Below are 24,435 nucleotides of genomic sequence, written 5' to 3' on the forward strand. Positions count from 1 at the left end.
CAGGCCCCTGGTGGTCAGCTCCCATTCTAAACCTTTGCCACCCTTTCAGCTCCCGGCCTGCCCCGTCCCTCATGTATAATTGACAGAGAAAACAGAGATCCTCAGACCAGAACGCCCCCAACTTCTCTCTACTCCGCCTCCCTGCTTATCACAGACCCGACCCTGCCTATTTCCAATACCCAGTCTTCATTCCACAGACCACCCAGTCCCTGTGAGCTTCCTCCCAGACGCAGTGGCACCGAAGCCCTCTCTTAAGTTTCTAATCGGCCCTCCTCTTTCCTTTCACTTACCTCTTCTCTGCCCAGTGTGTCCGTTTGGTCCCCAGGGCTCCATCGACGACTTCTTTCAGTCTTGCCCTGCTCCTACACCCCACACGTTCTCATCTAACCGATAGCTTCTTGTTCCAATAACTCTGATACCTGTGGCTCTTTGTCCCCACCTGTCCTGATGTCCTGGATGTTTGTCTGTCCGTCCCATAGGCAACACCAAAGCAGCATGTCCCCAACTGGGCCTCTTAGTTCCTCCCCGCAAACTCTTCCTCAGTCTCTGGATGTTCAGTTAGAGTCACCATCCACTTAAGCCAGAGACCTGGAAGTCTCCTCAGCTCTCTGCAGCTCCCATCTCCGCCCCCACCGCCAGATCCTCTGTTCTGTCTCTGAGACGGTTCCCAAGTCTACCCTATCCCTTCCATCCCTCAGATGCTCTCTTATTTCTAGTCCTTACTGTCATTTGCAATTGGCTCTAACTGGTCTCCATTCCTCTCTCACTGCTCCCAGCTCCTGACTCTCTTCTACTTTTGTATTTAAGCCAGGCTTCCTTCAAAGGCCTCAGCTCTACAAGTCCCAGCCACTCTCTGCTCTCTCTCTCTCTCCTTTCTGCTTTTCTCCCTGACACCCCCACCCACCTGGGAGCTGCTTATTTCCCCCTGCCAGTGCATCTGCTGATCTTTATGTCTAGAATGCCCTCCCTCCTTTCTCCTTGGCTGGGAAACTTCATCCTCCAGAAGCTAAATCAGAGATCACCTCCCAGATAGCCCAGCCCCTCAGGAAGAACTCACCGTGCTCTTGGCGCTCTTCTGCTGCACTCAGTTTGCCCAGTCTACACTATCTGTTGGTTCTGGTTTGGTTCTGTTGGTTCTGGTCTTCATGACCAATGCCTGCCATGAACATTCCTGTCCATGAATCCACTCTTGGGGTGTGCATATCTTTGACATGACTACTGATGGGCTGCTTCCAAAGATGTATCTGAGAACTCCTGTTTCACATCTTCACCAACACTTTTTTTTTAAATTTTTTAATTGGAGGATAATTGCTCCAAATTTAAGAAGCCAACAATATTGCGTTGGCTTCTGCCATATAACACCGTGAATCAGTCTTGGGTATACATATGTCACCCCCATCTTGATCCTCTCTCCCCACCCCCTACTCCATCCCACCCATCTGTGTTGTCAGAGAACACTGGTTTGAGCTCCCTTTACCTATACAGCAGCTTCCCACTGGCTGTGTTTTACACATGGTAGGACATGACTGAAGCAACTTAGCGTAGCAGCAGTGTATATACATCAATGCTACTCTCTCAATTCGTCCCACCCTCTTCTTCCCCTGCTGTGTCCAGAGTCTGTTCTCTATGTCTGCATCTCTATTCCTGCCCTTCAAATAGGTTCATCAGTACCATTTTTCTATATTCCATATATGTGCATTAATATGTGAAATTGATTTTTCTCTTTCTGACTTACTTTACTCTGTATAACACCTATTTGTATCAGATTTTTATATTGTTGCTAATCTTTTTGAGTACTGTAGTGAAGTCTCATGAGGAGTTTCCTTGGTTACTAATCAGATCGTGCACATTGTCATATATTTTGGCCATTTGGATTTCCAAGTGTTCAGCTCTTTGGTTCAATTTGTCCGTTGGGTTGCACAATCATTTATAGGAGTTCTTCACATAGTCAAGAGATGAAGCTCTTCTTGGTTGTACGTGCTGCAATCTTTTTCCCACTCTGACTTTCCTTTTCACCTTTTCTTTTTTTCTGCAACATGTAGGATCTTACTTGCACGTGGGATCTTAGTTCCCCCACCAGGGCTTAAACCCATGCCACCTGCCAAGGAAATGCCGTCTTAACCACTGGACCATCAAGGAAGTCCCCCTTTTTACCCTCTCAGTGATGTCTTTGGAAGGACAAGTCTTCTGGATTTTAACATACTCAAATTTATTCATCTTTTCCTTTATGGTTGGTGTTACTTTTTGTGTATTGTTTAAAAAAACCTGCCCTACCCTGAGATCGTGGAGCTATTTTTCTACATTGTCTTACAAAAGCTTTATTGTTTTTCTTTTCACAGTTAGGTCCACGCTCTACCTGGAATACCACAGCACTTAGCACCGATTTCTACAGCACCGCTAACCCCATCTGTTTATGTGTCTGTCTCCAGCCAAACAAAGACGTTCTGTAGGGCAAAGTACAAGTGTACGTTTTAAATCTTTGTGCTCAGACGTTCTAGCACATTGTCTGGTGCACGGGAGCCACTCTATAACCGCCCTTGAGTGTGTGCATAGCCAAGTCCAGGCACAGCTGCTTTCAGGTAGAAAGGTGCTGTCCTCTGGGGGCCCCACCTCCCCTGACTCCCAGCCTCCCCTCAGTAAGCTAATGTTCTTGCCGATGATGGCTCAGTGGGTCAAGAACCCACCTGCAGCGCAGGAGATGCAGGTTTCATCCCTGGGCCAGGAAGAGTCCTTGGAGCAGGGCAAGGCAATCCACTCCAGTGTTCTTGCCTGGAGAATCCCGTGGATAGAGGAGCCTGGTGAGCAACAGTCCATGGGGTGGCAAAGAATCGTACACGACTGAGCATGCATATTGGCTACCGGCTTGTCCCAAGCAAGTCCCAAGCACCTACTGTGTGTAGGCTTTGGACACAGTGCTAGGGACGAAGAGCTAAGGATTGTGAAGTCTCAGCCTTCAAAGAGCTCACTGATTGGCCCCCAGTTTCTTGACACTGGCCTGAGGCCCACACGCTGATGTGGGAATCCAGACAGACTCAGATTCCAATCCCAGCTCTACCATCTGCACGACCTTGGGCAGCTAACTTCCATGTACTGGGTTTCAGCTTTCTACTCGGTTAAAGGAGAACAGTAGGTAACTTACTGATTTATTGTGAAGGCTGAATGAGACAGTAAATACAAAATTGCCAAGCAGGGCTTGGCCACACAGTGGGTGTCCAAAGACTGCTGAGTAAAGACAGAACGAAGGACCAAGTAAGGGAGCACAGGGGCCAGAAGGCGGGGAGCTGGGTGGGGCGGCAGCCGCAGGCCAGCAGCTGCCCGCGGGGCTGTGGCCGGCCTTCCTTGCTGTCATAGTAACTGCTGTCAGCAAACGTCTCCAGACAGGAATCCCCTTCAGGGCTCCCTTCCCCAGCCCACTGCATTTGTTGACTCAAAACCTCTCCACTGCCAATTTAGCCTGCAGTAAGGAAGGGAGTGGGGAGGGGGAGAGGTGTAGGAGGGGGTGGAACTGTACAGAAAGGGGTCTTTGTCTGAGCCCTCTGTGGCATTTCAGATTTCGGTGGAGGATTGTTTTTTTTAACCTCCTAAGGAGTTGAGTGGGCTGCAGTTGCAATAGGAGGTATCTGAATTAGACAGCAGGAAGGACTTCCAGTGGGCTCTCATTGTTGGGTGGTGGAATGATGGAAAGGGTTGCCAAGGCCCTGGGAAAACCCGCCTAGGGTTTGGGCACAGATTCAGAGCATCGTCCCAGTGAGGGGCTCTGAGGGGCTCCTCTCCCTGCTGAGCTGACAGCTCGTGAAGCCTCTCTGGACCCTTCTAGGCCATCTGTCATTCTCTGGTTTGGGGTCCCTCTCCTGGGGCTCCTGGGGATCAGCTCTGGATCCTGAAGTGACCGAGACCTGACCCAGGCTCTCCCCTGACCCCACAGAGCCCTTCCACCCAGCCTACTTTCTGGCTGTCCCTCCACCCCCAGCTCACAGCCAAGAAGAGGAGCCCAGCAGACAGGCCCTGACCTCCTCCTACCACCCTTATCGCAGGCCTGCCCTGGCCCCTCCCAGAATCAGGCTTGAGTCTTGCCTGTCTCTTCAGGTGGCCTCATGGCTTCCTCCTTGCTCCTGCATGCATGTATTAATGGCCCTTCCCTCAGGCATCTTGGACTCACAAATGTGTCTTTCTCCTGATATTTGCCCCCCACCCACTTCCTGTCCTCTCTGCCTCCCTCCCTTTTTGTCTCTCTGTTTGTCTGTCTCTGACTCTCTTTCTATGACCCCATTTCTCTCTTCGAATCTGTCTGCCTCTCTTGTGCTGTCTGCCTCTCTGTCCCTCTTCTATCACTGTGTCTCTCTCTCACTCCCGGAGGCCTCTCAGTGTCTGTCTCTGGTTCTCTCCTGAGGCTCTCTCAGCCCTTCCTGCTCTGAGCCTCTCTCTCCTGCATGCTCACAGGCCAGTGTCAGAGCCAGAGGCTACCCAGTGGCCCCTGCCTCCGACACCACTGCTGGGGACAGGCTCTGCCCACAGCCACCAGGCGAGCACAGGCCTTGCCTTGTGTCCCCAGCCCTGCTCCTGAGCCCGAGTCCCAGGGGGTTGCAGCCAACCCTCACCCAGCACCTGCTGAGACCTTTTTCCCATCTCCCCACCCCCCACTTTTCTCCCAGACTCAAACTTGCCCCCTGAAGTCCTTGAGTGCTGACTGTGAGCCCAGCACCACTCAGAGCTCCCCAGGGCCCCCTGGCAGGAACTCTACCCCGCACCCTGCAGGAGCTCACAGGCCAGCAGGGTGACCCCACACCCACACGTGGAAAGCAGTGTGGACAACACGGGGCAGAAAAGTCTGGGGCCAACCATAGGCCACAGGATGGAAAATCCCAAAGGAAGGGAGAGGTGAGGCTACAGATGGAGAGGGCACGAGATGACGCTCAGATGAAAGGACCTGAACTGGCAAAGGCCTCGAGGGAGAAATAATTAAGGGACCTTGAGGGGCAATGGTTTAAGGGCTAAAATTAAGGCTTGTGTAAGTGCTGGAGAGAGAAAGAAGATGAAAGCTAGCCATGTGATGGTAGGTGAGGGGAGACAGATATTTTCAAAGCAGATGATGACATCTGAGTTGGATTCTCATTCACCCAAGGTGACGAGGAGGGACAAGTCTCCGCGGGCTGAGGAACCAGCATGTGCCGAGACAGAAGGCACGGGCTGGCCCGCATACTGGGGCGGAAGGAGCTGGCTCCAGATGGTGCAATGGATGGTGCAAGGGACCTGCTGTGCCACCCTCGGACTCTCTGCCCCTCCTGTGGGCTGCCAGGGAAGGGCTGGGAGCAGGAGAGTGACGTCGTCAGAGCTTATTGATTTTTACTTTTTATTAAATCACCAGCAGCTGTTTGGAGGATGGACTGGCAGGAGAGGAGACTGAGGGTTAGGAGACCTGCAAAGACCTGGCAAGAGCGTAGGACAGGCCAGTCAGGGCTGTGGTGCGACGGTGGGCACCAGAGGATGCTCGGTGGGTACGGGGCGGCACCTTCTGCCCACCATCCAGAAAGGGAAGGAGTAGTGTGACCTCTAAAGTTTCCAGCCTTGGAAACACAGGGAAGAAGGAGACATTTAGAGAATAAGACCAAACGTTGAGGGTGTGTCTGTGGGACCTCCTAGGGGTAGGACGCCCTCCCCCCAGCTCTTGGCAGGTGTGAAGGCCTGAAGGCCCGGAGCCGGCAGCCCTGGGGTTAAGCAGAAGCTGAGCTGGGTCTCATCTATTTATGGCTGGTTGCCGCCCCCAAAGCAAGAAAGGGGGAAGAAATGACTCAGGAGAGACACTGCCTGGTGTTCCCTCATGAGTCCTGCTTCCTTGGTGTCTTCTCACCCACACCTCCTACTGTGCCTGCACCCTACATACACACAGAGACACACACACACACCCTGAACTGGATCAGCAATGGCGCCAAATGTTTCAGGCTAACCAACAAGTATTTTCAAATGCAAATTCCCTCCCTTCCACCAGGTCCCCCACACAACTGCTCTCTGAGCAGCTGGAGGCAGAGTCGGGGGGGTGGTGCAGCAAAAATAAATCCCATTTTCTGCTCCTTTTCAGTACTGGGCTGCAATCCCCTACTGCCGCCCCGCCCTCTCCACAGATGGGGGATTAGCTGGGCCTCAGGTTCGGCTCTGTCTCGAGGGGAGGGTGACGGGCAGGGCAGGGACTGAGTTGGGGGGGTCGTGGTGGAAGGCTTCAGTGACAGGGCTAAGAATAACAGCTTCCATCAGGCCTGACACCCTCTCCCACTTGCCATCGCTCAAGTTGTTCCGGGTGTGCAGGAGACAGACAGACAGATACAGCGTGTCTGCATGGGGCTATGTGTATTTATGCATGAGACAAAGACTGAAGCTGGGGTGGGGGGTCAGGGGGAGCTGACAGGAGAATGGCGTGGATGTGATGGGGAGAGGCTGGAGACAGAGCAGCCCTGTGTGACAGTGAGGCGGTGAGGGAGAGAGGAGAGACCAGGGGAGACTACGTTCCATGTGCTTGAGAGAAAGAGAGAGAGAGAGAGAGAGAGAGTGTGTGTGTGTGTGTGTGTGTTAGAGGTTGTAGGGGGGACATACTGTGGTGAGAGAGGCTGCTGATGTGTGGGAGAGAAGCCCAGACAGGCGGTGGGGGCGGGGGGCGCTGGGCCCAAGCGCGCGGTCATCGTCAGGCCGCACCTTAGTGGCCTGGGTGGGGCTGCAGAGGGCTTGGCACGAGGCCTCACTCTCCCTGGGGCCACCAGGCCCTCTCCCTTCAGAGGGACAACTGCAGAGGGAGCGTGCGTGCGTACAGGGGTGTGTCTGAGGGTGTGGAGTCTGTGCATTGCATGTAAAGGTGTGTCACATGTTAGTGTCTGTGCAGCTGTATATCCGCATATGACAGTGTGTGTTAGAATGTGTGTCTCTGGGCATAAGTGTGTATGGTCTACTTTTGGCTGTATGTATGGTCTGTTTATGAGTCTGTGAACGAATATGTCTGTGAGTGAGCATGTATATATGTGTGCCAGAATGCATCTGTGTGAGTGTGTGTCTATGTGATTGTTTCTCTGTGTGTCTGTGTGTGTGTCTATATGAGTGTGTCTGTGTGTCTGAGTGTGTGTCTGTGTCTCTGTGAGTGTCTGTGTCTGCACATCTGAATGTGTGTGTCTGTGTAAGTGTGTTTGTGTGAGTCTGTATATGTGTGTCTGTGTGAGTGTGTGTCTGTATATGTGTGTCTGTGTGAGTGTGTGTAGACAGATGATGGGATCCATAGGCCCTCAGCCTGCCCTGCTGCCCTTGTTGCCTCCAGCTCCCAGCAGATGTTAAGGGAATCCTGCATGTCGGTCTTTAAATGTCTCCAAGTTTCCGTGTGGAGTGAACTAAAGATCAGGCTGGGTCGGTGGGGGGTAAGAGGCTGTGGCATTCCTCACCCTGCCTAGGAAGGGGCAGGAAGGACCAGCACTGGTATTCACCTTATCACGATGCTTACGCCCATTCACCTCCACCCCAGCTGGCAGTTGGCAGGGCAGCGATGCCTCAGTTTACCAAAAGTACATGTTGGGGGAGGGGGACATCTAATCTGAATTTCTGTATATGAATCCCAAATGCCATGAGAGGTGCTCAGAACAGACTAACGGTGCATTCCTTGTCAGGCTGGCACTTCACGTGGCATGTGGCACCCCAGCCCAGTCCCGGCAGCTGTCTGAGCCCCAGACCTTGACTTTAACAGCTGGGAGGGTCCATGTGGCACAGGTACCCATCCATCTAGCACATCACCTAGAGGGGTTCTTTAATTCAGAACTTTATGAAGCCAACGAAATGGTTCATTGAAAATGACTAAACTCAACCTTGGAAAGAAAATCATAAACATTTTACTACCTAGCTAAGCCAAGCATGATTGCATATGGAAACTATGGACGCTACTCAGCGGGATTTTGATATTAATTTCCAATTTCCTCTTCACCGAGGAACTGATGAAAACCCAGTCTCTGCTGCTCTCCAGGCTAGAATCAACATCTTCGTTCACTGTCCATCCCAACTCTGCTGCTTCTCACCCCAACTCTTTGTCACTGGCCCCCCCTCCCCCCCAGTACCACACTGGCTACACCAGAGTTTTGCCTTGACCATCAGTTTCCAAGATACATACGCTCAGAGTCCATTTAAGTGCAACTTCTGTCGGTTGTATCAAGGAGAGCTGCCTCTACTCTCTGATCAGGCGAGGCCTGCTGTCTCCGGGGAGGGCCTCCCTCCACGGGCACCATGCTGGTCCTCCATTCTGCATCCTGTTCCCGGCGCCATATGTCTGCTTGTTCTGGCCTGTCCCTCCTACTCCACACTGGGGCATCACCTTCTGCCCCAGTGGGATAAAGGGAACTGAGTATTATCCCCTGCTTTGAGCAGGAAGCCGAGAACAGCTTCCCCCATCAGGCAGGTACAAGACACCTCAAGGCTTCCTGCATTGTACCTTTGCTATCCCTGCTGGCAGAAGGAGCTGTCACTCCATGTGCAATGTCATGGCGATGCCACTTAACCCCCACATTGCATGGAACAAGTAGCTTCAAGTGGGAAATAACTCTGGGGAGGGGCCCAGAACAGAGCTTGGAGACAGGCACAACTCAGTTTGACTCTCATCCCTGGCCCCATGTGACTGGGCAAGTCAGTTATTCTCTCTGTAACTAGGGTACATTCATAGGGTTCTCACAGGTATGAGAATGTAAATGAAATCATGTATTCATTCAGAAAGCTGTGGTACCCAGTAGGCATTCTGTAAATGATACTTATCACTATTAAGCACTCCATGGACCGAGGGGATCTTGAAGAACATCCAACCTTTCTGCATCAGTCAACTGGGAAGCTACATAAAAATGCAGATCCCGGGGCCCAGGGCCTTTGCCTCAGTGGGCCAGGCCTCAGGGCCTGCATCTGCCCCAGATTCAGAGTGCCAGGCAGTCTGTGGAAAAGGCTGGGCTATTCCAGCCTCCCACTCTACTTGCATTTCAGAGCTCCCGTGGCCCCAATGTGCGCCGGCTCCAGGGGTCACCTTGCCAGGTGAGGCCCCAATTGAGTCTGACATTGTCTTCACCTGAGAGCACCCTGGCGGCCACTTTGGTTTTGATCACAGGCAGCCCGGCACAGGGCAGCCATGGCCTATTCACCTGAACTGCCGGCCTGCGGCCCAGATGCTAACAACACAGGTACGTACTTACAGATTTCCCAGGAACAACAGAGATAATTTGTCTGCTGCATGGTTTGTTAGGAGAGAAACTGGGCTCTGGTGACTGCGTGGCTTGTAGACTAGGCCCATGGCCTTTCACTTCATCCTGCTCTTGCCTGCTGGTTCTCCCAGCCATGCCGATTAGAAGCGGGAGAAATTAAGATCTCCCCCTCGCTGCCCACCCGCCACAGGCTGCAGGAGGTGAGGCGAGGGATGGGGGCCCAGCTGCAAGGCTAGGCAAGGCTGAGGACATCCACAGAGTGGGGGTACCGGCCACCTAGCCTGGCACATGTGGAGACAGGGCGGACAGTGGGCAGGAAGCAGGGTGTCTCTCTGCATCTCCATCTCCCCTAGGGTCACGCCGAGCACTGAGGCCATTGTGACATGCAGTGTCAATAAGCCACCTGAGCAAGCAGGGGAGGGATGAGGGGGTTCATAAGCAAGGGCTGTGAGAGCTGGAGACGGAGCTTCCTGGGGTTCCACATGGAGTGGCAAGAGGGTGAGACACCCTGATGTTGGTCTTGACTGTTACAGGGTGTGAGAGAGTGTCCTATCCAGCTAAGAACAGGGTCTCGCCAGGACCCTGGGCCTGAACAGATTTATGTAAGAAAGGCAATGTAGATTTGGCAGAGCCAGTCTCCCTAACGGCAATGTGAGTGGTCCCTGATCAATCAGGCTTTGGGGCTGAAAGGGCCTCTCTCCTTGCTTCCTTCTGCCTGGGGGGATGAGAAGAGGGGGATAATCACTATGATTATTATGAACGTCGGTATCCCTTATACTTTTGTGTGTAGTAATGGTACTAACAGTTACCATTTATCAGTGGCCTACTGTCTGTGCGCCAGACAATGAAATAGGTGCTCTGTGTATTTGATCAGGTCTATAAGAGAGGCCGTGAGGTCCAGATTACAGATGAGGAAACTGACACTCATTCCCTTGACCAAGGCCACATAGTAAGATGCAGAACAAGGATTTGCGCCCAGGGCCCCACGTTGTTCCCTGGGCGCAGTTGACAAGCTGTCCCTCAAGGGGCTCCTCCCATCGTTGCTCCTTTACCACAGAAGCAGGATGCAGGCCTTGCCTACCCAGGCATGTTATTTTCTGAGAGCCTTATGCCTGGGGCAGTCTGGGGGGATGAGCTGTGTCCCCTAAGAAAAGTGTGAGCAGACCTACAGGGGATTCCAACCTTATTTTGGACCAGTGGAAACTCCATCAGGATAACCTTGCTGCACACCCTGGGCCACCCACCCCTCCCTCCATTCCCTCCCCCGGCCCTCTCCCTCTGTCCAGTAAGTTGCAGGCAACTTTGAAGGTAGATGGAAACTGTCCATGAGGGGATGGGAACCTAGTCTCCCCCTAGTGCAGAGGCCAGCCTGGCGTGGGTGATCACACAGGTGAGTCTGCAGTGGGGCTGGAACAGGAGCTGCTTGGCTGGCAAGTTGTGTGTGTGGTGGGGGGTGGGGAGCGGGGAGCTGGGTAGGGGGTGCAGTTGATGAGTAAAATGACAATGCCACCCCTTTGATCACCTGCTCTCTGATCCCTGGATTTGCTCACACTGCATCCATTTACATCTTTTCATTCCAGTTTCACTAATCATCATCTCTTTTCATTCCCTTTAAAATTTGTTGAAAAGCTGCTAGTTTGGAAGAATTTGTTCAAAGCAAGGAACTTCTGCCCACAGTCATCCCTTCCATCTCTCCACTTCTACCCTTGGGCCTAAGACTTCACTGCCTCAGCTGTTGAGTAGACTTCTCTTGACATCATTAATGTGCCCAAGATGCCCTGTTTGCACATATTTGTGTGCCTTCCAATTAAAATGATTCATTAAACCTCCGGTGGAGTTCGTTTTTATTCCGCAATAAGAACACTCAAATAAATACATTCAGCCATGGAAAGAATCCTTTGAGCAAGCCCATGTCCTAATTTTGGTTTGGGGAATCTAGTCCTGAAGTTGTCATCTGGGAATGTGCTGAAGAGACTGGGGGCCAGTTTTGCAAGGGAGCTGAGCAGGCCGACCTGACTCTGGCTACTTGGAGTGGGGCTGAGCAGCTTGGCTCTGTCCGGCCCTGGGGACAGCACGGCAGCTCCTGAGGATTCCGCAGGCCCTGCAGCCCTGTGGCCTAGAAGCAGGGGCTCCCTCTCTCCTTTGGGAGATTGTTGTGGAATGTAGTTAACACCAGCCTCAGCAAACACCACACTCCGCACACCGTGATGCTGCCTGGGGACAACCCGCAGCTATAGTTTCCATCCTGAGTGACTGGGAAGTAGCATGTGTCACTCCCAACCGGGGGTCTCCACAGAGGAGGCCAAGTGGCTACTGGATGCACCTGGATGGGGCTCACACCCAGTCTGTTCCGGGCTCTGTGACCTGATGATTTGGGGGTCCTTGCTGCCCCTCTGAGTTGCAGTTGTTTTCCAATGGAAGACATCTCTCAGAAACCTACCATGCTACCCAATTCGTATTTCTAAATCTTGCCAGCAATCCCACTCATTCCTGTTTTACAGACAAGGAGATTGTTGCTCAGAGAGATTCACTGACTTGACCAAGAGCACATGACTGGTAAGGGAGAGTGTCCAGAAACAAATCTAGGACCCATGACTTGGGATTCTCCTGAGACCTCAAAGGCAGCCAATGATCAATGTACCCTGAACCCAAGGTCCTTGCTGCTCCTGAGAAAACAGACAGGGTTTAGGGACTATAGGAGCTGGGCTTAGACTTTGAGGTCAGCTAGGAGTACAGAGCCTAGAGAAAGAAATGGCAACCCACTCCAGTATTCTTGCCTGGAGAATCCCAAGGACAGAGGAGCCTGGTGGGCTACAGTCCATGAGGTCACAGGATACAGACCCGGCTTAGTGACTAAAACCATCCCCAACCAGGGATTAAACCCAAGTCCCCTGCATTCGAAGGCAGATTCTTAACCACTGGACAACAGGGAAGTCTTCTCAATTAGTTTTAGATGGTCATCTTCTAAGCCTATTAGGTAGAAAGTGCAGCCAAACCAAAGGGAAAAACCAAACCACACTCTACCTTTGGACCCTGAGTTTCTAATGCTACACTGTAGACACAATGCCAATATTTTTTTTTAAGTTAATCCTGTCCACAGCCCTTTAAGAAAGCTTTATTATCTACATTTTATATTTAGATTAGGATACCAAAGGACAAACATTTTAAATAACTAGTTCGAGATTGTAAAGCTGACTATGTAAAACTGCTACGTAAATCTGTAACTGTGTAATCTACCATAGAATTCTACGTTGTGGTCATATTGTGGCCTTCGAGGGATAAATCACAGAAGTCTGTACTGGTCAATGCTCCTTCACACATGCTGCTTCCTGGAATTGGGACCCCCATCCCACTCCTACACCTCTCGTATTTGCCTAACAAAGCCTTCAGTGTATTCTGGAACTATACTTTTTTAGAAGCAATTTGGCAACATGTTTCAAGGGCCATAAAAATGTTCATAAATTTTGACCCAGTATTTCCACTTCTAAGAATGCATTTGTTCCAAGGAAATAACCCAAAAGGGGGGAGAAAAACCCTATACGCTCAAGGATGTTCATTACAGCTTTAAAAATAAGAAACAACCTAAAAATCCAACAATAGGGGAACGGGTAATTAAATCGTGGTCTACTCAATGACGTATCGCACAACCATTAACAGTAGTAATGTGAAAAAGGGCTATGATATAATACTATATTAAAACAACAAAATATATAATCAAACACATTATTAGATTGCATACTTGTGTTAGACTTCTCAGGTTGTCATAACAAAATACTATAGACAGGGTGGCTTAAACAACTGAAGTTTATCCCTCACAGATCAAGGTGCCAGCAGGGTCCACATGAGGGCTCTCTTTGGGTTGCAGATAGCTGACCTCTCATTGTGCTCTTGCATGATCTTAGTGCGTACACAAAGAGAATGTACTCCAGTGGCTCAATCTTCTCATTAGAGCACTGATCCCACCATGAGAGCCCCACCTTCACAACCTCATCTAAACCCGCTGCTGCTGCTGCTGCTGCTGCTAAGTCGCTTCAGTCGTGTCTGATTATCTTCCAAAGGCCTCTATCTCCAGATATTATGACATTCAGTTAGCACTTCAACGTAAGAATTTTGGTAGAACACAATTCAGTTCATAGCAATATTTAAATATATATGTGCCTTGAGGAAAAGACTTGAAGGGAATTTGCAAAAGTTATTGGCTTAGGGTGATGGATTATGCAGGTGGTTTGTCCCTGTTATCCAAATTTTCTGTAATGGTGTTATGCGATTTTCAACAGAATTTGGGGTGAGATTAGAATAAAAATGATCCATCTTTCAAGACTCAACTCAAATGCCACCTCCTCTAGGAAGCCTTCCTTGGTTTTTCCAACCACATCTTTTCTGAAGTTCTTATTTTACTGGACCATGTGCTCTTCTGGAGCTAAGGCCATGAGCAATTCTCCTTTGTTCCTGAATGACAGGCAAGTGTCACAGATCGAGAACTGACGAGGAGCCCAGTGCAGTAGAGGTGATGAACACTGGGGGATGTGTGCGGTCAGGACTCAGGGATGCGATCTAAGCAACAGGTCCAGGGCACCAGCAGACGCAGGGCTTGGAAAGTAGGGGCATAAATTGCTGGCCATTGAGTAAGAGCTGGTCTTTCTAGTTATTTTCAATGTGTTGTTGTTATTATATAGGTAATACATGCATACACACTCACTATAAAAGAAACTTAAATAGCTCAGTTAAAGCCCTCCTTGGCTCCTACACAGGCCCACTCCCCTCCCTAGGGACTGTCAGTTTGATAGGTATACTTTCAGAATATTCTTCCTCATGCACATAATTTCGAAGTCTGCATCCCTGTTTATAAAAATAAAGCCAGATTATCCTGTGACTTGCTTCTCTCTGGTAATGAGACCTTGTCACTTGAGGATGCAGAGGTCTACCTCATTTGTTTGAGCCTCAGAAAACCTTTGGGCTTCCCAGGTGGCGCTAGTGGTAAAGAACCCACCTGTCAATGCAGGAGACATAAGAGATGCAGGTTCGATCCCTGGGTCATGAAGATCCCCTGGACGAGGCATGGCAACCCGCTCCAGTGTTCTTGCCTGGAGAATCCCATGGACAGAGGAGCCTGGAAAGCTACAGTCCATAGGGTTGCAAAGAGTCAGAAACAACTGAAGCGACTTAGCATGCACACACCCAGAAAACCATTACTGATGTGGACATTCAAAAATGTGTTTAGCCATTTGTCTACTAATGGCCCCTTGGGTTGTGTCTGATTGTCCCATTTCCGCTGCTGTCACCAACGCTCACTGTGGTCGAGCTTTGTGCACTTGGAGCATTTCTCCAGCCAGAGATGTGGACTCACTGTGGTGGACAGTCTGGGCCCTTCGCTTTCCACAAGCACTGCCAGATCAAGTTCTACAAACACCACAACACACTCCATTCTCGCCAACAGTGGAAAAGGTGTTTGTGCCCTTAAATTGCTGCCAACAGTAGCTATCATGAATCTTTTTAAAATTTTACAAATCTGATGAGTAAAAAATGTTAGCTTGGTGTTATATGGCTTGCATTATTTTGCTGACTAGCAAGGCTGAGCTGTCTTCATTGTTATCAGCCATCTGCAGTTCTGAACTATTACTCGATTTTTCTTTTGAGTGGTTTATCTTTTACTTACTATTTGTAGCCATTCGTTATATATCCTGAATACTAATCCTTTCCGTTTGCATATGTTGCAGATAACTTCTTCCAGACTGTCACTTGTCTTTTAACAGTATTTATGGTGTCCTTTTTTTCTTTTAGATTTAAATGTAATCAAATTTAGCAATCTTTTCCTTTATGGTTTCTGTGTTTTATGTCTTGCTAAAGAAAGCCTTTCCTCCCCCAAGGTTATAAACAAATTCTCCTGTATTTTCTTTTAATAGTTTCATAGTTTTGTTATTTATTTATTTTTTTTTTTTACACATAGCTCTCTAATCCATCTGGAATGTATTTTGTAAATGGTGTGAAGCAGGAATCAACTTTGTTTTTTCACAAGGAGAGCCAATTGTCTCTACACTATTTTTTTTGAAGAGTTCATCCTTTCCATACTGTTTCTACTGAAATCCTCTTTCTTCAAGAATCCTCTTTAAACTCCCTGTTCTGTGACCTTGATCCATTCATTCGTCCTGTCCCGTGCCAGCACACCGCCATTTTAATTAGCACAGCTTGGCGGTGTTTTGTTATCTGATAGGCAAGTCGTCCCTCATCATTCTTCTTCAAATATTTCTTGGCAATTCAGACATAGTTACTCTTCCAGCTTAGCATTAGAATTGGCTTGTTAAATTTTACACACACACACACACACACACACACACACATATCTTGTTGTCGTTTTGATTGGCATTATGTTGAATTTATAGAATTCTTTGGTCAAAACTAACATCTTCACTGTATCAAGTATTCTAACCCAAGCGGCTCTGTGTATTTACCTAGGGCTTCTCCTGTGTCTCAGGCCTGACTCTGAAGCCAACTCCCCTGCTTACCAGCTCTAGGGTGATCTAGGGTGGGGCTCAGCCTCTCGGAGCCCTGGTTTCTCTGTCATTTTTGATGTAGGAATAGCATGTCCTGTCCCAGAGCTGATGGAACAAATATGTGGAAGCCCTGGATGCTGAGCTCCTAGAAGGCAGGCCTTAGCCTCACTTAATCTGCCGACCCAGGACAGTCAGCTCTCTGGCGAAAGAGCGGAGTGCAGTGCTTTCATTTAGAGAGATTCAGGGGGTTGGCCCATCACTGTGTTAGGTATTTTGCATGTATTATCTCATTTGCCCTCAAAACAAGCCAGTGAGGTACCTTCTATCATTTCCTTTCTATAGCTGAGAAAAATGAGACTCAGGGACCTGTCTGTACTCGGATGCAGGGCTCTAATGAGCCACAACCCACACCCTCTGTCCTGCTTAGTTTGGGAGCCAGGGCGGGCCTCTCTTGCTCATAAAGCTAAAGCTTCTAGACGATCTGCTGCTCTCCTGTCTGAGGTCTAATGAGCCTAGGCAGACCTGGCCCCAAAATATCCACTTGAGCATTCAACACTCAGCACAAGGTCTAGCACATACTAGGAGCTTGTTGAATCAGATTAGAACCAAGTCCAAACATCACACTATGAATGCCCCAGATAGTACAGAAAGTGTTAGACAAGCTCAGAGGAAGAAAGGGGCTCTGTGGACTGGGGAAATCATGGAAGGCTTCCAGGTGGTGGTGAGACATGGAGAGGATTTAGACAAACATAACAGAGCATTCCAGAAGCAGAGTTAGCAGGGCCAAGCAGGTGAACCAATTGGCTGGATAAGCAGTGAGTTTGAACAGAGAAAGGCATTTCTCCACGACCAAGAGCTTGGCTGAGCTGGGCAGCATCTCCAGGCTGGAGCAAGGCTGGAAGGCTGGAAGGTCTGGTATCTTCTAGACCCTTCTAGCTTAGCTCCCCACAATGTCCTAAGGTTAAACTTTACTTTTTACGAGCAGCCTGTTGCCATGGCACCAAAACACACAGACCAGCCATGGGAAGTTGGCTGGGAGGGGCAGGAAGGGGCTGCTTTCCTCATGCCCTCTGCCTGCCCCACACCGCGTCCTGACCCTATCTCTTCACTCTGACTTTGTCTCCCCACTCCGTGCATAGCATGTAGATGTGTGGGCACTTGGGCATGAGCTGTATGCCCTTAGGTGAGTGCCTCAGCTTCTCTGATCTCAGGAGATAATAATTTCCAGGTATGCACATATTCTCTGGGGGAGTCTACCTTGCTCCCATTAGAATAGTGGCATAGCCACAGTTAAGACCTTCACACACTCTGAAAGGAAAAGGGAAGAGAACAACAGTGCGGGCCAGGTGTTCTGTACACAGGAAGCCAGATCGACTTTGGGGGTTTAACAAACCAAAGCACATTGGTTCAGGTCCTCTGAGAAGCCATACCCCAAATGGGATTAGATTTGCAAGAGAGTTATTTGCCAAAGCATCTGTGAGAGAAAAAGGAAGCGAACCAGAACTGTCAGACGGTGTTGTGGGTCTGAGCCCTGTGAGGGACAGAGGGAAGGATGGAGCTGGGATGGGTACAGTCTCAGACAGCAGTGTAGTTTTTTTTATTGGTAATATTATTTATTAATATTTACTTATTTATTTGGCTGCACCAGGTCTTAGTTTGGAGAAGGAAATGGCAACCCATTCCAGTGTTCTTGCCAGGAGAATCCCAGGGACGGCAGAGCCTGGTGGGCTGCCGTCTATGGGGTTGCACAGAGTCGGACACGACTGAAGCGACTTAGCAGCAGCAGCAGCAGCAGGTCTTAGCTACAGGGATCTTTAGCTGTGGCCAGTGGGATCTAGTTCCCTGATCAGGGATTGAACCCAGGCCCCCTGCATTGGGAGTGTAGAGTCTTAGCCACTAGACCATCAGGAAAGTCTCTGAAGTGTAGTTCTTAGGAGGGTTCAGCCAAGCCAATAGGAAGTTTGTGAGCTAAAGAGAACTCTCAGGAATAGGCTTGTCTTAGTAACCCTGTTGTGCTCAGTGTTGGGCAGAGGGAGCAGCCCTCAGGAAGTGAGTCCCCAGCAACAACGCACAGCAGCTGGGGCCCTGGGTCAGTCACACTCCCCACAGTAGGAGATCTAATCAGTGCATTTTCACAGCCACCACCCAAAGCAACGTGGAACTACCACCTACTTCATAGCCCAAGGAAGTCTAGGGTTTGAGGTAAAGACAATGAGTTTGGGCAGAGTTCACTGTGAGGCCCCTTTGCTTACTATGTGATGCCAATTAGGTTTCTCACTAGCTTGATTTTCAACTTTTCCCAAAAAATAAGGTAACAACACTTTTCTTGGGTTGCTACAAAGATAATCTAGGACCCAAAACCCTCCCTCCCCAGCTCCAGTCAGGGGAAAACTAGATGGAACTGACTGGCTGCGAGTCTCGGTCAGAAGTCCAGAGAAGGAGAAACATGGAGAGAAAAGAAAGTCACCCTGAGGCCCACTCAAGGTAGACTAGACGCGGCACAGTCACTTGAGGGGGAAAGCACAGACTGTTCTGCACCGTCTAGACGTGAAGTGCTTCATAATCTCATAAAAAATGTATAGGTTCTACAATTATCTCCAAAAGTTTGTGGATAAAAAGTTTATTCACAAAATTTATCCATTAAGAATGTCTTTAGTTGCAGAAAACCCAACTAATTGTGTCTTAAGGGAATTCCCTGGCAGTCCAGTGGTTAGGACTTGCTGCTTTTACTGCTATGGCCCAGGTTCAATCCCCGGTCCAGAACTAAGATTACCCCCAGGCCATTATTTATTTAATAATAAATAATTTTGTCTTAAGCAGTAAAGTCATTGAATTACCTCACACAATAAGAAGTTTGAAAGTAGAGAGATCTGGGGTTAGTTTAATGCCAGTTGCTGGATCCCTGTCTCTGTTGTCTTGGCCTTTGCCTTGTGGTCACAAGATGGATGCCATATCTCCAAACATCACACCCTCATACAAAAGTGTCCCAAAGAAGAAAGAGGAATATATAAAGTGGGTATTTACCTCTCATTTTTTTCTTTTCAGGGAGAAAAACCTTTCCCAGAAGCCCCCTGAAATTAGTCCTTTAAGTCTCATTGGCCAGAACTAGACCACTCCCCAACCAGTCACTGCCAGAATGATCTCTGGACACATAGATGCTTGAAAAAGACCAAGATCTGTTAGCAAAACAGACTGAAGGAATGTCTCTTGAGAAGGCAACAAGAGCATCTTCTGTAGGAAAAATTTCTGGGAAGAGAATGAATCTTTCCATATTTCTGAGCATAGCTAAGGAGTTACACAAGCCCATAAATACATACAATGTAATGGGAACAATGATAAATAATGTACAAGACACAGGAATCAGGCTAAGAAAGACGTGTATTCAATCAATGAAGGGTGGGGACTCAGGGGTGACTAGAATAGTGGACATAGTCCATTATAGTGGAGATGACAGACTCTTTGTCCTGGGGGTGGGAACAGGTCAGAGAAACCGTCACAGAATCTACGTCTGAACAGAGTGCTGCCAGATGAGTAGGAGTTCACAGCTAAACTGTTTTGGAGATGAGCAGACTCACCCACGAAGAGCTATGTTTGTGCAGGTGAACAAACGGTTTAGTATTCTGAAAGGCTAAGGTCAAAGGATGGGCAGTATTGGAGAGGAGGTCAGATCATGCAGGGGCCAGGAATTGGATAATGGGTAGCTGTTGAAAAGTTGTAAGCAGGAGACTCAATTAAATAAGTGTTCACTTTTAAATGATTACAACATGGAAAGAATTTCAAAAACATGTTGCCAAGCAAAAGAGTACAAACTATATGATTTCACTGATGTGAAGTTCTATAGAATAGGCAGAACTAATCTACGATGAACAGCATCAGAGCAGTACTTCCCCAGGGGATCAGAGATTGACCGAAATGGATTACGAGGAACATTAAGGGATGATGGAAAACATCTATCTCTTCACTGGAGTGGTGGTTATGTTTATTAAATGCAATATGTTTATTAAAATTGTAATATTTTATTAAAATTTGTCAGATTGCATACTTAAAATATGTGCTTTCACTATACGCAAACTGTATCTCAAATTTTTACAAAGTATTGGTAAGAAGTATCCTGATGGGTGGACTATGGGAGAATCTGAAGGCGGGGAACCAGTGAGAATGCTGCAGGCACAGTCTAGGAGGAGCATCCCACAGCCTGACCTGGGGCAGGTGTGGAAACAGAGGAGGGATGGGGCTGAAGAAGGGACAAGGCTGGCTTTGGGAAGGAAGGTGAGAGAAAGAGAAGACTCAAGATGACTTCTGGCTGGGGTGAATGACATGGGTCACTGAGACAGGAACTCTGAGAGGAGGTACGAGTTGGGAGGAAGGAGAAATGAGCTCAGATGTGGAAACACTGAGTTTGTGATGGAGATGTTTCTTGGGCTATTGAACATGTGGATCTAGATTTCAGGAGAGGGAAAGATGGGCCAGAGAGAGCTTAGTCCTCAAAATATGGAACTAGATGGGTCATCCAAAAGGAACAAACCGAGTGAGAAGAGGTGGGCAGAGGCAGGAGGGGAGAGGGCCCTGGAGGGTTTCAACAACTAAGTGCTGGTCAGAAGAAAGGCACCTGCTCAGGAAATTAGGAAGGAAAGATAAGACGAGAGAAGAGCCAGGATGTAGGGTGTCCTCACAGGGGACAGAGGAAGGAAAGAGGGCAAGAAGGGGAAAGTGGGGACTTCGCTGATGGTCCAGTGTTGGAGACTCTGTGCTTCCACTTCAGGCAGCATGGGTTCCATCCCTGGTCAAGGAACCGAGATCCCGCATGCCATGCAGTGTGGCCAAAAATAAATTAATGAATGAATAAAAACTAGCCAAAAAGAAAAAAATGAGAAAATTCTGAACAGAAAATATTAAAAAGAAGAAGAAAGGATCATGGAGTTCCTACTGTTAGAGACATTAGGAAAGGGAAGGGTTGAGGCCCCAAGCCTCCTGCCAGGGGTGCAGGGATACAGAGAAGCCAGGCTGGATGGAGAAAGTCTTCACTGTGAAGGCAAGTTTAGAGATGATAACACATGCCTGGGAGCGCTGGGGCCTCTTGGAGAGGTCTTGAAAAAGGCCTTGGCAGGGCTGCCTGGACATGATCCCACCAGACCAGAGGAGGGTTGGGGAAACCACAGGCTTCATGGAGTCTGGGGGTTCAGCTTGTCCCACGTAGCCCTCTCTGCCCGGAATGCCCTACAACCCTCTTCCTGGCAAATACCTGCCTAACTTTGAACACCCTCAGATATGGCTTTCTTGGAGAAGCCTCCCCTAGCACAGAGGCAGAGCACATCACACACACACTATTGTCTTCATGCCTTGCAACTGCCACCTTCTATGTCATTAACCTGATTTCAAGTCTGTGTACCTTACCAACTGGTGTGTTCCTCCAGGCCATTATCAACCTGACTGTCAGGAAGACTCACCCACCCTGTGAGCCCACAGCTGGCAGGGCCCCAAACAAAGAGATTTTAGAGGAAATGAAGGCGTCCAAGAACAAGCAAATGGGTCTGTGCATGAAGAGATCCCCACACAATAACCAAACACTCCAGTGAGGACTCCCCCTCAGTCCAGTGTGGGCACCAGTGACCAGACCCAGGTGCTAGTTGCCTCCCCAGGCGTCACCCCAGTATGTGTCCTGGGGACCAGGTGCCAACTAGGTTTGACAGTCACACACTAAAAGCCCTGGAGAAGGAAGGGTTTTGAGAAAGGGGACCACCACCTGAGAGAAAGGAAGAAAAGCAGGAACTTAAACAAGATTCCGAAATTGGCCTTTCTGAAAGCTTTCTGCACCAAGCTTTGAGAACCAAGATGAAAAGCACAAAAACTGAATTTAAGAATGAAAAGCACCCTCTAAGGAGAAGGGGCCATTTCCACATAAGGCAACAAAATTAGGAGAAGAGAATGAAACTCTTCTGATGCATAAAACAGCTCAAAGGGACCCAGAGATTACTCATTAGTTATGCAGAAAGCTTCTCAGAGAACTAAAATGACTACGGCCGTGCCAAAGAAAGTGGAAATCAGGCCAGGTTACAAAGGAGGGGTACATACAAAAAAATAACAAAAGGCTGTGGAGATAAAATCAGAAGAGTCGTTCAGAAAAAGAAATGAGATATAACTTGTACAAGGCAGCAAAAGAATGAGAAAAACATTTTCTAACTCTAACAGGCCAACAAAATGGGATAAGGGGATTGCTGGCTCATTTTGAGTTGGGGAGAGAAAGCCTATAAGCAATGACACTAAAAATGCAGAGGCTTTTAATTTTTTCTTAGCTTAAAAAGGTCAGCTGTGATCTAAAAGCTAAAAGAGGCACCGCATGGGATCATGAGAAGGCAGAAAGCCAAGGGGGGAATGAGGGAAGAACTTGTGTATTCACATCCACGGTCCTGATGACTTACATGCTTAGGTACTTAAAGAATTGGCCCAAGGTGGAATCAGATCACTAGCTCTCACTCTAAGGGGATTTATGGGGAACTGGTGAGGGGCCTGGAGACAAGAGGGAGACCCGGGCAGCCTGTTCCTGCCTCTCTTTAAACCTGGGGGAAAGCAGATGCCTCTGCAAGTGCTGGGCCCATCAACCAAGCTGCTATAATAGAAAACTACTGGGACACGTCGTCAAAAAATCAATCTGCAAACACTAGGTCATAAGGAATTAGGTAATAACCAGCACTGCTTTCCAAAGAACACATTTTGTCAGAGTAATCCAATTTCCTTCCAGGACAGAATGATGGGCCTGGTAAATCAGGAACGGCAAGAGACACATAATCTTCCTTAACTTAAAGAGCACGGCATTTAATTTCACCTTCCATGAGAAGTCTCAAAGGAAAAACTGGGGAAATGGGGTCTATGGTTGGCCTTTCCAAGGTTGGCCAAACGGAAAGAAGTTGAAGGGTTAACCCAAATAGCAGTTCTTTATGGTCTAAGTAGAAGGCAATGGCACCCCACTCCAGTACTCTTGCCTGGAAAATCCCATGGACGGAGGAGCGTGGTAGGCTCCAGTCCAGGAGGTCGCTAAGAGTTGGACACGACTGAGCGACTTCACTTTTTCACTTTTATGCATTGGAGAAAGAAATGGCAACCCACTCCAGTGTTCTTGCCTGGAGAACCCCAGGGACGGGGGAGCCTGGTGGGCTGCCGTCTATGGGGTCGCACAGAGTCGGACACGACTGAAGCGACTTAGCAGCAGCAGCAGCAGCAGTGCGGATGGCTGAAAATGGGCAGAGGTAGGCATGGGTGGGGTAACTGCATTGGTGGTAACAAGTAACAGAAGAGTTAGGAGAGATGAGAGAGGCGGTGAAGACGGTACTAGTGACAAGGGCGGTGATGTTAGTGGAGCTGAGGACGGCAACTGTGGAGAAACGGCCAGTGATGATGGAAGTGGAGCTGGAGGTCCTGGCTGAAATGACGCTGACACGGATAACAGTGGCGCAGGTGGAGCTGGTGCTGAGAGTGGAGATGATGGTAAGCAGTGATGGAGATGTTGCTGAGGTGAATGTGAAGGTGTCTGTGGTTATGGGGATGAATACGGGCGTGGTGGCTGTGGTGGAGATGGAAACAGTGATAATGCTGGAGACGGGAGTAGCGGAGGCACAGGCGGCGGTGGAGATGCTAGTGGTGATGGCGGGGGTGATACTAGCAGAGGGGGTGATGGCAGACGCGATGTGGCCACCACAGTTGACGTGGAGATAATAGTGATAAGACTGACAGAGATACTGACACCGGCGGGTGTAGAGGGGGTGAAGATAGAGGTGGTGGAGACAGAGGAGATGGTGGTGGTGGAGATGGAGGAGACTGTGCTGATGCTGGAGATGGAGGCAGTGGTGGCATGGCGGTCATAGGCTAGACCTGGTAAATCTGGGTTTCACAACTGTCCCTTGTGATGGACACCCTCAATAGTGTGTTCTTTCCTCATCTTTCCTGAGAGAAGTGAGCACAGACTTTGGGTCGTTTGAGGCCCATCCTGATTCTGACCACCTCAGCATTGCCCTGTTAGTCTTGGGGCTAACAAACCGCTTCTCTGTCCAGATAGACTGGACGGCAGCAGACCCCAAGAAGTCTGTGGGATGGGAGGGTTTCCTCCAGCCCAAAAGGGGTAGGCATGGCCTGAGAGCCCTCCCTGGCCAAGGAGAGGGAAAAGCTCCCAGGGCCAAGTGGAGAGACCGGCTGTCTGCGCCCTATTGACTGAAGGCTATTCCCAGCTTGGGAAGTTTTGCAAGCTGGGGTCTGGGAAGGCCTTTTGCGGGTTCTGGTTTTTACACCTATTTCCAGCCTGAATGACTGCAGCCCATGGACTAGGGTTTCAGAAGGGTGAACTAAAAGACTTCCCTCCACCTTGGTTTCCGCCAGGATGTGGCTGTTTTGTTGAGTGGAAATAAAATTAAAATGCCCCCCAGGTGTACGGGCCAGTGTGTCTCGGAAGCCCTGAGGGTGGGAGAGAGGTGGGTCGTTGGAGCCTCTGGCAGGCTTCATGGGGTGTGTGGTAGACAAGGGGGCTGCCAGCGTGGGCTGGACTCCCTGAAAACATTCTTGAGACTGGGAACTCAGCTTCAGATTGAAAAATTCTTGCTCAGTTCCTTGCTATCTGCACAGTCCAACTGGCTGTGTGATTGGGGGGAGGTTCTTGAACCCATTTGGGCCTCATGATGTTGCCTTGTGCCCTAGAGAGTTGGATGAGATGATCTCTGAGATCTTGTCCCCTAAACCTGCTTCACACCCCAGCAATG

At 49.2% G+C, this 24,435-nt stretch overlaps 1 long non-coding RNA gene across 1 annotated transcript in view; it reads right to left on the minus strand.

The window, feature by feature from the left end:
- Positions 1-2,036: 2,036 nt before the first annotated feature.
- Positions 2,037-24,435, minus strand: part of LOC129643782 (uncharacterized) — a 28,703-nt gene continuing 6,304 nt past the window's right edge. Inside the window, exons 2-3 of the long non-coding RNA XR_008710509.1 lie at positions 2,685-2,769; positions 2,037-2,098 (exon numbers count right to left, since the gene is read on the minus strand). This is a non-coding gene — a long non-coding RNA (uncharacterized LOC129643782). The remainder of the gene's footprint in view (positions 2,099-2,684; positions 2,770-24,435) is intronic.

The sequence above is a fragment of the Bubalus kerabau genome, chromosome 2 (genome assembly GCF_029407905.1).
Source record: "Bubalus kerabau isolate K-KA32 ecotype Philippines breed swamp buffalo chromosome 2, PCC_UOA_SB_1v2, whole genome shotgun sequence".
Taxonomy (NCBI): domain Eukaryota; kingdom Metazoa; phylum Chordata; class Mammalia; order Artiodactyla; family Bovidae; genus Bubalus; species Bubalus kerabau.